Genomic DNA, 12346 nt, shown 5'->3' with positions numbered 1-12346 from the left:
AATGTCACACTGAAGGAGACATAGTGAGACTCTGTTTCAAGTAAATGAGGTGGAAGCTATGTTAATTAGTAGGATGTAAGCACTCCAATTTGTATAAATTATCAACACATTGAATCCCACAAAAGCATAAATGTATTCATGATCTATGTATATATGACTTAAAAAATAAAAGAAAAAAAATGCAGGGAATAAAAGTCCCTCTGTGGAATGTTAAAATAATTATATACTGGCTAAGGCACCAGCCACATACACCTAAGATGGCAGGTTCAAATCCAGCCCGGGCCCACCAAAAAACAACAATGATGGCTGCAACCAAAAAATAGCCGGGCGTTGTGGTGGGCACCTGTGGTCTCAGCTACTTGGGAGGCTAACAGGAGACTCACTTGAGCCCAGGAGTTGGAGGTTGCTGTGAGCTGTGATGTCACAGCATTCTACCCAGGGGAACAGCTTGAGGCTCTGTCTCAAAAAAAACCAAATTAAATAGGAGGCAATTAGACTGAAATGGCTCTAGTGCCCTGTGTCCTTACCCAGGGAAACCAAAATATAACTCAAATTTATATCTAGTAGAATAATAAAATAGAGACCAAAGGAAATCCTTTCTCTTCATTCTCTGAATATTAAATGACAAAAGGCAAATAAGAGAAAAAGCATTTCTTTTTTTTTTTATTGTTGGGGAATCACTGAGGGTACAAAGAACTAGATTACACAACTTGCATTTGTTAGGTAAAGTCCCTCTTATAGTTGTGTCCCTCCCCCAAGAGGTGTGTCACATACCAAGACCCCCACCTCCCTCCCTCTTCTGGCTCACCCATTGCTCCACCCCCCACCATGTACTAGTATCATTTGGGTGCTCTAAACCTTCAGAGAGACTTCTCTAGTAACAAGCTAGAGAAATGATCCCTGGAAGTATAGTCTTCAAAAGGCATTTCTATGTATTAATGTGTGTAGTGGGGGAAAAAATCACAAAGGTATTACCCCAGCCTCTTACTGGGATTCAGAAGCTGTAGTATATTTTTTCATAGGAGAGGGAAATGGGGAATGTAGATCATTTTTTTTGAGAACTAAAAAATATTAGGAAGAACGAGCAGTGCCTGTGGCTCAAAGGAGTAGGGCACTGACCCCTTATGCTGGGTTCAAACCCAGCCCTGGCCAAAAATTGCAAAAAACAAACAGACAAAAATTATTAGGAAGAACAAATGGACAAGGGAGAAAATAATTAATTTGTAAATTATTCTTTTTGGAATCTGAATCAACCTAAGACTAGGCATTATGTGAGGAAGAGACCATTCTAGCATTATCTAGCTGCACTAGATAATGAGGTAACAGAAAGGTAAATGTATTTACATTGGTAAGAAGCTTTCTTTGTTAATAAGTAAATTTCAGAGTACCTCACTGCTATGGGGTAGGGGAAGGGAAGGATAGAAGGTATAAATGTAACCAATGAGTTATTTAATTTGGGTTGGTTCCTCGTGTACCTTATAAAAGCTTTCCTCCAAGCTCCACTCCTGTAGGGCCCTTACACAACCCATGGCTGAAGGCTTCATGATTTATCAATTGCTGTTTGTTCAAATGATACAAATTGTATACCATTTAATTGTTGCCTCAGTTTATTTTTACAAGTAAGAAAGGACTGCGGCCAGTCACTCACGGTAGCTCACACCTGTAATCCTAGCATTCTGGGAGGCTGAGGTGGGTGGATTGTTTGAGCTTATGGGTTTGAGACCAGCCTGAGCAAAAAGTGAGACACTGTCTCTACTAAAAATAGAAAAACTGGCTTGGCGCCTGAGCTCAATGGTTAGAGCTCCACCACATACACCAGGGCTGGAGGGTTCAAACCCTGCCAGGGCCTGCCACACAACAACACAACAACAAAAAATATCTAGGTGTTGTGGTGGGTGCCTGTAGTCCTAGCTACTTGGCAGGCTAAGCAAGAGAATAGCTTGAGTCCAAGAGGTTGCTGTGAGCTGTGATGCCATAGCACTCTACCGAGGGCGACAAAGTGAGACTATGTCTCGAGGAAGAAAAAAAAAAAAAAAAGAAGGAAGAAAGAAAGAAAAAATGAATAACTGAAGCAAGAGGATCGCTTGAGCCCAAGTTGTAGGTTGCTGTGAGCTATGACACAAAGGCACTCTACCTAGGGCAAAAGCTTGAGACTGTCTCACAAAAAAAGAAAGAAAGAAAGGCCTGCGGCCTCACAGACTACAACTCCTTTCACACACGACCCCGCACACCAAGGTGCGATCCTCTGATCCGTGGTAGTCACCACACATCTCTGCAAGAGATGCGGGGCAGACCCAGTAGCAGAGCTGCCGAAAGGTTCAGGAAAGTCACCAAGCAGGAATGGGATAAACACTGAGGGACCCAGTTGCCAGTCCAGCCCCACTCCAACCACGAAGAAACTGAGGGTTGAGCTATGGCTGCGGGGACCAAGCCGGCTGCCTTCCGACTGTGGCAAGGAGGCCCAGGTTCCACCACAGCCGCTTCTGTCCCCCACCTAGGACGTTCAATCCACACACTCACCATCTCCCAGGTTCTAGGGTGTCCTAACATTCTTGCTATTGAATCTTCCAGTACATGAAGGTCTCAGGGCAACAGAAACAGCAGAAGAGGAACCTATACCTGCCGGAGCACAGGAGAAGCCGCTGTCACCAAGCCAAGAAGGGTCGGTGCTCGCTAAGGCCCCACAGACCTAGTGGAGTGCACCCAGTCACTCAAGCTGCTGCGCACCTAATAGAATTTCGTTCAGAGCCCCTGATTGGATAGGGCTCAAGCTCCGCCTCCTTCGGTTGAGTGACAGGAGACCCAGTTACAGATCCGGCTGAGTAGGGCAGCAAAGACAGCTTCTGAATTGCTCCTGTATTCATGCAGGTATTTCTTCCGGAACTGGGAGGTGAGCTCCTTCAGAGGGCATTTGCATTTAACTTTGTACCCTAGATTATGTGCATTTATTAAAAATAAGTATATGTCTTTCACAAATAGAAACAATATCATGAAATTTATTTTTATTTTCTAAATTTATCAGCTCGGCGCCTGTGGCTCAAACAGCTAAGGCGCCAGCCACATACACTTAAGGTGGCAGGTTTGAATCCAGCTCAGGCCCGCCAAACAACAATAATGGCTGCAACCAAAAAATAGCTGGGTGTTGTGGCGGGCACCTGTGGTCCCAGCTACTTGGGAGGCTGAGGCAGGAGACTCGCTTGAGCCCAGGAGTTGGAGGTTGCTGTGATCAGTGAAGCCATGGTACTCTACCCAGGGGCTCAGTTTGAGGCTCTGTCTCAAAAAAAAAAAAAAAAAAAAAATTATCTCTCTGAAATGTTTTTTTTTTTTTTTTTTTGAGACAGAGTCACACTATGTTGCCCTTGGTAGAGTGCCATGGCGTCACAGCTTACAACAACCTCAAACTCTTGGGCTTAAGCGATTTTCTTGCCCCAGCCTCCCCAGTAGCTGGCAGTCTAGGCGCCTGCCACAACACCAGTTTTTGGTGGCAGTTGTCATTGTTATTTAGCTGGCCTGGGCCGAGTTCGAATCTACCATCCTCAGTTCAAGTGGCCAGCGCTATAACCACCGTGCTATGGGCGCCAAGCTTCCCGGAAATGGTTGTACAAAATGATTGAGTATGTAAGTTTAACCTGTCCATCTGTGTGCCTCGCAGTGGTTGAAATGCAAGTTCCTGTGCTTTCTGCTCTTCAGGGCCTGGGTGAACCAGGGAGACCAAAGCAGGGTGGGGCTGCCAACGGGAGCAGCCTAAGAGAGAAGGGTCCCTCCCACCCCTTCCTACCCCCGGAACCCGCAACCTCCCGCAACTCTGAGGAGATCCACAAGAAGGAGGGGCAGGCAGGTCTTGCCACCTTACAAGAAATTTATTTATTTGTGTATTTATTTGAGATGGTCTTATTCTGTCACCCTGGGTAGAATGCAGTGGCATCAGCTCACAGCAACCTCAAATTCTTGGGCTCAAGCCATTCCCTTGCTTCAGCCTCCCTAGTAGCTGCTAGTAGCTGGGACTATAGGTGCCCACCACAAAGCCTGGCTATTTTTTAGAGATGGGGTCTGGCTCTGTTATGCCTGAGATTCTCTCAAGACTCCCCACAGACAATCCAAGACACACTCCGATGTAAAAGGCAAAAGGTGAGTTTTATTCAGGCCCCGGGAAGCCCAGACTCTCCTGGCATGCAAGCTGAGGATGAGCCCGGAACTCGGGGTAGAGCAAGTTTTTATGGGATACAGATAGCAAGAAGGGTAGGGTCCCTTAGGAGTACACTCTTGATTGGTGGTTGGTGATTTCATTAGTAAAGGAGGATTTGCATTGGTGGTTGATGATTTCACTAGTAAAGGAGAATTTGGATTGGTTCAGGTGAGGGGTGGGGGGTTTCTTAAGGGGGCTAGAGGTGGTGTAGCCTAATTAGGTAGTTGAAGGAGAATACCTGAATTTCAAGGAAATAGAAACCTATTGCCTATTATGGGAGCTGTTCAAGGGAACTGATACTTATTGCCTATTATGGCAGCTGTCTGCCTTAGGTGACTCAATTCAATGGCTTAATGGCTTTGCAACCAGGGATGGGGGAAGCAGCAGGGAGTGGCCCTGCGGTTTTAACAGAGCTTATGTAGTAGACAGCAAAATGGCGCTGGTCTGGCCCTTACATTCCCCCCTTTCTCTTGTGACTGATGCTCAATCTTGAGCTTCATTTTCTACCATTTGTAGTGGGACATATTGTGAGCGGAGGACTAATAGTTGCACAGTATTAATTCTAGTTTGTACAAAACTAACAAGACGGTTAATGATACAAGGTCCTAGGGTCAGTAACAGTAGCAGGATTATGAGAGGGTCAGTAATTGCTGATAGGAGGGCGGTGAGCTAGGGGAACATATTGAACAATGACTTGTACATTAGTATTTGTACAAATTAAAGTCTACTCAGCTCCCATGAGTTTACTAAAATACAGTCCTACGATGAAGTAGATCTTCACGTTTCGGCCGTGCGTGGACCAGTCAGCTCTCAGGGTGTGACTGGAGCAGGGCTTGCTGTTCTCTGCAACATCAGCTTGAGGGGGTTGTCAGGATCTGAGGTAGCTTCCCAAGGTTCAGGAGTTGTTGAGATGCGGAGTCCACACCGTGGGAACTTAGGATCAGCTGCCATTGTTCACATTCTGCTCTGTCTGGCTCCTCTTAGGCGGGAGTAGGTCCTCTGGTTTCATGGCAGGCTTCACTCTGCTGTAATGGATCTAGGCAGGAATTTCTGCTACTCTCATGGCTGTAGGTGTGGTCAGGATAACATTGTAAGGGCTTTTCTACCTTGCCCTCGGGGGAGACACACTCCAGTCTTTGACTCACACTGCAGCTTCTGGAGAGAAGGGCTGGACAGAGGAAAATAAACTAACAGGACACCTCTCATTCACCTATTTCAACACTGCCTCTGTCACCTTACTCAGTGTCTGTAACTGTTTCCCTAATTCTACCTCCCCCAATTCCCGGGGGAAGCCTGGGAAGCTTCGTAGTAAGGGGGGTGGTCTGTGATATAGGACCTCATATGGTGAAAATCCTGTCCTCTTAGTGGGAGTACATCTAATCTTAAATAATCCCAAGGGCAGGGCACTTAGCCACTGTATGTTTGTTTCCTGGCATACTTTCCCTAAACTGGTTTCATGCGTTCCACCTTCCCTGAACTCTGTGGGCGGTCGGTTGCTTAGAGTTTCTAGCTGATGTTAGGATGTTAGCCGTCTTCTGGATTAATTTGGGGATGAATGCTGGCCTGTTGTCTGACCCAATCCTCAGTGGGAGCCCAAACTGTGGTATAATGTCTTTCAAGAGTGCCCAGGTGACTTCTTGTGCCTTAGGTGCACATCATCACCAGCAAGTTGTTCCCTCTACATCTGGGCTACCTGAAAGTCCTCGAAGGGCGTTGCTCCAAATGGCGGGATTCTTAGGGGTACTGTTGGTCCTTGGTGGGCATTGAACTGGCTGCAGATGACACATCACTGTCTGACGGCTTTTTGCTAGGGCTTGCGTCATCACATTAACATACAAGTCCCAGTCTGCATCTGTTTAAGGCTGGTCACGCAAGTCAGGTCTGCTAGAGTACACATTATCTATGAATTCCACACAGTCATGCTCAGTCTCTCTTCCATTGCCTGGAAGGAGTGTGGCTGGGTCAAAAATGTCCTTTAGTGTTTATTAAAGTGACCACAGAGTGGGGTACTTTTACTCTGAGATCCTGCCCTAGAGTCAGCTTATCAGCATCTTGCACGAGGAGAGCAGTAGCAGCTAGAGCCCATAAGCAGGGTGGCCATCCTTTTGCCATTCCATTTAACTGCTTAGAAAGGTAGGCTACAGGCCTTGGCCCAGACCTAACCAGCTGGGTTAACATACCCACAGCCATCTTGGTAGGTCTGGCAGTCCCAGTGCAGGGGCAGTCATTAGCCCCATCTTTAGCTGGGAGAGGGCACCTTCTTGTTCTCTTCACCATTCTAAGGACTTTCCTTCCTCTCTTTTAGTTGCCTCATACAGAGGTCTAGCCAAGATGGCAAAGTTGGGGATCCAAAGACGACAGAAACCGACTGCGCCTAGGAATTCCCGAACTTGCCTTCGGCTTGTGGAGGTAGGGAGGTGACTAATGACTTGCCGCCTCTCCCTGCCTAGATTCCTCTCTCCCTGCTGGATAATAAATCCTAGATAAGGTACTCACTGCTGGCAGATCTGAGTCTTTCTCTTAGAAACTTTATCTCTGGCTAAGTTCCTAAGGCGGACATCAGATCTGGTTTGGGTAGTTGTAGCTGCATATTTCCTCATGGCCTCTTATGGAACACTTCCAATTCTGTGGTCTGAGAGAGGGGCTACTGGCCGGGTGACCACCAAGTGTTCACCCCCAGTATTAATTAGAAAGTCAATGTCTTTGCCTTCAATTCTCACTCGGACCATGGACTGTCTGGGGGTGGCTGGGTCCGGTCCCCTTAAGTCTTAGCAGGGCCTCTCCCACTAAGTTATAGAGGGCTCCATGCTCTTCCAGTTCTGTGACCTTTTTCCCAGGATTTTCACACTTTCTTGCCTCTCGGGACACTTGTTCTTCTAATGCCCTGTCTCTTAGCCAGCTGTACACTGATTAAAACTGGCCTGAACTCTCAGTCTTTCTTTGGAGAATCTCATTTACTCGAGCTAAATTGGTAGTTTTCTGTGTCCCTTTTTCAGTTTTTGTAGCAATGTCTCTTGGTACCAGATCTGCCAATATCTTCAGCACCACTACTCTAGGTCAGGTGGAAAGCACTTTCCCTTCCTGTCCCTGTGTTACTAGCACTGTTTTAATTTGTCCTCTTAACCAAGGTGGTTGGCTCACTACTATCTATAGCCAGGTATCTATGTATGGAAACTGCTAAGTGTGAATCTCCTTTTCAGTAACTCTGTGCCATACCTCAGATACTAGGGATTTTTCTAAATTTCTAAATTTTTCTCCAATGGCTATTCAATCCCAAAGGGGGGAGCATTCCTGCTCACAAAGACTCCTTAGCTTTTCCTGGTGTCATACTTAGTGTTACACTTAAAAATTTCTTCTTAAAGTGTTTTAACATAATAGCTAATGAGGTGGGCTTCCCTTGCTTGTTCCCCATTTCTACTCAGGGTCTCTCTTCTGAGACACACATTCACACCACACTTTTTGGCTAGTCTTTTAGTTCCATTTAATAGTTCAATTTACTAAAACAGTTGTGACTCATTTTATGAGTTGACAGTACAGACAAGGCTGGGATCTAATACAGGTGGGCCACAGCTTTTTTTTTTTTCCTTTGAATTATTTTTCTCTCTCTTCAATTTCTCTTTTTACTAAAGATAAATTATAGTAGAACCAACTCAGTTGCCAAAATAATCTGTATTTTCAGTATACTGATTATTTGCATAAAGCACAGTAAGAATTATTAGCCATTTAGACTTTTTGGTTTTGCTGGAAACTTTTATAAGGAATTTTCAGGCCGGACTTTCTCAAGAGCCTTTCATGAGCCCAGGTTTCATCTGTGCCATAAGATACCTGTATGCATTGGGTACATTCCTCTTCTTTTGAGGTTCCCAAAGCACCTTTTGATTCCTCAGACCCGACAGCAAGCGACTTTCGTTACTTACCACAGATCAGGAAAGGTTACTGATGGGTATCTGGCCAGTTTTCCAAAGGGCTTTCTTTATTGGCCTTATAAAGTTAACCTTAATTCCTTAATGCAGTCTGGACACCTCTGGAAATGCTATTCCAGCCAAAGCCTTGGTAAAATTACCAATGCCCTCATCAAGTCCTATAGAACAAAACAGATTCTTATTGAACTTATGCAAATGACTGTATTGTCAGAAACTAATAATACTTACTAATGACTTTCAAATTCCAGAGGAATCAAGGAGAGAGAAAAATACATGTTTTAAATTCTACTCATAAGTACATACATTGCTTGAAAAGCTACAAATAACTCACAAGATGGAGAATTATTTTCTTGACTTCTGGAAAACAGAACATAGAAAGAACTAACAATATTTCAAACAAAAAGCCATAACAAATTAGCCTAGTATCACATAACTGATTTTTGTTCTGTTTGAAGTTAGGTTAGCAACATTCATAGACACGTTAACTTTTCAATAAAAGTTCTAAAAATCTGCTTTTAACCCAAAGGTACTCAATTTCCAAAGACATCAGGAATTTGAATTCGAGAGAATTCGTCAGCCTCTCTCTTAATATTTCTTTTTCCCTTTTTTTTTTAGATGAATTAAAATTATTACTGACAATATATGTTAGAACAGACCAATGTTTTACAATATTGGAACGTATATATATATATATTCATAACTCATACAAAATTAATTACCATTTTATATTTGACAATGTTTCCTGTATATTTTCAATAAATTAAATGAGTTCAATTTGTTTTTCTATGCCTTTCAGTGGTGTTAATATTTCAAAAAGACCAAATTTAGAGTTGTGCCTTTTGTTTTCTGGACCGAGTTCAAACCTGCCAACCTCGGTGCATGTGGCCAGCATGGCAACTACTGCACTATGGGCACCATGCTCAAATTTAGACTTTTGATTTTGGAAGGTTTGTCAAATATCAAAAGGCCTAAAACATTGGTTCAAATAACATTCTGAAAGATTTTAAAGGAAATACATAGTCAACTGAATTACATGTAAATTCTTTCACAAATTCTTTTCTCCATTTAACCTGCACAGACAATCTTTTAAACATTCTAAACCTTCTTTAACTTTTGTCCTGCCTTTCACTTTCCTATACAACCATTCTGTTTTAGGACAAAATTTATCACACAAATTCTTTCTTTACATCATGCCATTTTCTTTCCTATCTAATTTTTCTTACTCTCAAAAACTCTCCACAAAACGTAATCTCAGTTCACTATGAAGTCACCCATTCACTCAGCCAAATTGATAATTAGAAGGTTTAAAAAGCAAGAATCTTATCCTTTGACAAAGACTCAGTTTCCCCAACAATTTAAACAATCAAATTATTACATTTTACAAATGAGAGACATTCTATGGGATGTAACATTGATATAGGATTTTCCCACTCAGAGCTGGACAGGGGACCCTCATTTTTCAGGCTTAGATAGGCTCAGATATCAGACTCCCATCTCTGGGTACAAACACTCTGAGCCCCAGCCAGGTCATGAATAAAGCAGCCTGAAACCAATTGGCTGGCTCCACCCAGACTAAGGCGCACACACCCTAATCCTCTCCTCAGACAAAAACTGCAGTAAAGACCTAATAATGTTGTCCAAGGTGAGGAGCTGCATTCATCCATTTGCTAGAATATTCATTCAGTTTGTAAAGGTATATAATTTTATCTTTTAAGTTCTGGTTAAAATATCTCTCAGGGCCAATTATTTATTCTTAGACAAGGGACTCATGCAAGAAATCTCTGACCTGGGCCTCCTCCCCCCTTTCGGAGGCTATCTACCCAGGAGATCTGTTGCTGATATGGATATAGCACTGTTCCTCATGAGATTTACACTCTCTCCTCCAGATTTTCAAGGGCCATCTAGAGCTCACTAGACCTGCCAGACCACAATACTTTTCAAGGCACAGCTCCTCTGCCTATAGTTCTGGCACTCTCCACTTTATTTGTATGTCCCTTAGTTTAACAAAATGCCATTTTATTACTGATCTGTGGCCCACAGTCTCAATTCTTAAATTTCTGAGACTAAAAACTTTCATTTTCCCCCAAGATGACATGGCCACAAGGCCACCCAAAAATAGAAAGTGGAAAACCTGGAACTTCCAGTTTTCCTCAGAATAGCCAGGGGGCAAAGTTGGAACAGGGAAGAAATGCTTACTCACACATTTTTTAACTCCCACTTATTGTTACCCATTTTAGTCATTCTCCAAGCACTTATACACACACAATTTCAATGCATTTCTTAACCTGGGCAGCCTCAAATTCCCACTTAAGCTGCTACTTAGCTATAAGAGGCAAACCAACACTTTCTTAGGCCCTATGAGGGGAGATCCAACTCCACCCTCGGAGTTCTCTCAATCTCACCACACCCACACACTCTCACACAATTTTTTTTACAGATTGGCTGGCGATCTAGCAGATCTGATCTTTTCATACCTGTCACCAGATCTGCTGGCAATCTAATGCCCAGGAGGTGATCAAATTCCTCTTTCACTAAAATTGTGGTGGGCTTCATAGAGATCTTGCTTTACTTTGGATGTCCTAGCGCCACCTGTTACCTGTTCCTCTCTGGTGCTCAGCCTCCGCAATGACCCACCCCAGGGAGCTCACCAGCTGAGTCTCAACCAGATGTTCCTCCGGGAGAATTTGTCCCAGGAGCGCTCTGAGGGACACATGGCCAGACCAGCAGGAGTTCCCCACAGGGGTGATTTTAGGTGCGGGCAGAACCAGACCCAAAGAATCTGACTGCACAGTTCTTCCGCCAAACCTCGCTTCCCGGTGTTCTGGAAGCAGAAGTCGGCAATAGTGCCTTGATAGAAAAGGCCTAGGACCCAGTTATAGTAATCTGCCGCCTCACACATCCGCAGTCGGGTCCAATCATCCAGTAGGACCTTGAGAAAGGCTCGAACTTAACACCCTTTACAACACTCAAAACCACAATCTAAAGAAACTATGTGACTCAGACAGTCTGGACACAGGAAACAATAAGCACAGGACATCAACAACCAGCAAGAAACATTAATCGACCAGACATGAGCCCACGGTCCGTCAGAGAACAGACACGAGCTCTCCGCTCATCAGAGAACAGACAGACACGAGCTCTCCGTTTGTCAGAGGTAGGACTGACGTCTCAAACCCTACCTGGGGGCCAGCATCCACAATCGCGTCCGATCTAGCTTCTATCCCCTTTCAGACAGGCCAGATGATCATCAAAACAAGAAACACAGAAACAAGGAACACAGATAAACTTGTAGTCAAATCAAGACGTCCCATGCATGGCTGGCCGGCACTCACACATACCACACATACCACACATACCACACACACCAAACTCACCTCCCGGGCGGTGTCGGAGCAAGTCCGTGGTGGTGGTTCGGGAGTAATTTTCTTGGCCAACACACCAAAATGTTATGCCTGAAATTCTCTCAAGACTCCCCACAGACAGTCCAAGACACACTCCGATGTAAAAGGCAAAAGGTGAGTTTTATTCAGGCCCTGGGAAGCCCAGACTCTCCTGGCATGCAAGCTGAGGATGAGCCCTGAACTCAGGGTAGAGCAAGTTTTTATGGGGTACAGAAAGCAAGAAGGGTAGGGTCCCTTAGGAGTACACTCTTGATTGGTGGTTGGTGATTTCATTAGTAAAGGAGGACTTGCATTGGTGGTTGATGATTTCACTAGTAAAGGAGAATTTGGATTGGTTCAGGTGAGGGGTGGAGGGTTTCTTAATGGGGCTAGAGGTGGTGTAGCCTAATTAGGTAGTTGAAGGAGAATACCTGAATTTCAAGGAAGTAGAAACTTATTGCCTATTATGGGAGCTGTTTAAGGGAACTGATACTTATTGCCTATTATGGCAGCTGTCTGCCTTAGGTGACTCAATTCAATGGTTTAATGGCTGTGCAACCAGTGGTGGGGGAGGCAGCAGGGAGTGGCCCTACAGTTTTAACAGAGCTTATGTAGTAGACAACAAAATGGCGCTGGTCTGGCCCTTATAGCTCAGACTGGTCTGGAACTTGTGAGCTCAGGCAATCCATGCGCCTCAGGCCCCCAAGTGCTGGGGGTACAGGTGTGAGCCACCATGCCCGGCAAGAAATTTGTTTTCATATTGCATACGTCCTACCCTTACTAGCTGTTTTTTTTTTTTTTTTTTTTTTTTGAGACAGTCTCACCTATTAACCTTCGGGAGAGTGCCATAGCATCAC

The 12346-nt window shown here is 44.4% G+C and overlaps 1 pseudogene; it reads right to left on the bottom strand.

The window, feature by feature from the left end:
- Positions 1-822: 822 nt before the first annotated feature.
- LOC111722662 lies at positions 823-916 on the bottom strand (annotated as a pseudogene).
- Positions 917-12346: the final 11430 nt, after the last annotated feature.

This window comes from Otolemur garnettii, unplaced genomic scaffold (assembly GCF_000181295.1).
Source record: "Otolemur garnettii isolate 467f Iridium unplaced genomic scaffold, OtoGar3 scaffold00304, whole genome shotgun sequence".
Lineage (NCBI taxonomy): Eukaryota > Metazoa > Chordata > Mammalia > Primates > Galagidae > Otolemur > Otolemur garnettii.
This window is presented reverse-complemented; position numbering and strand designations above follow the sequence as displayed.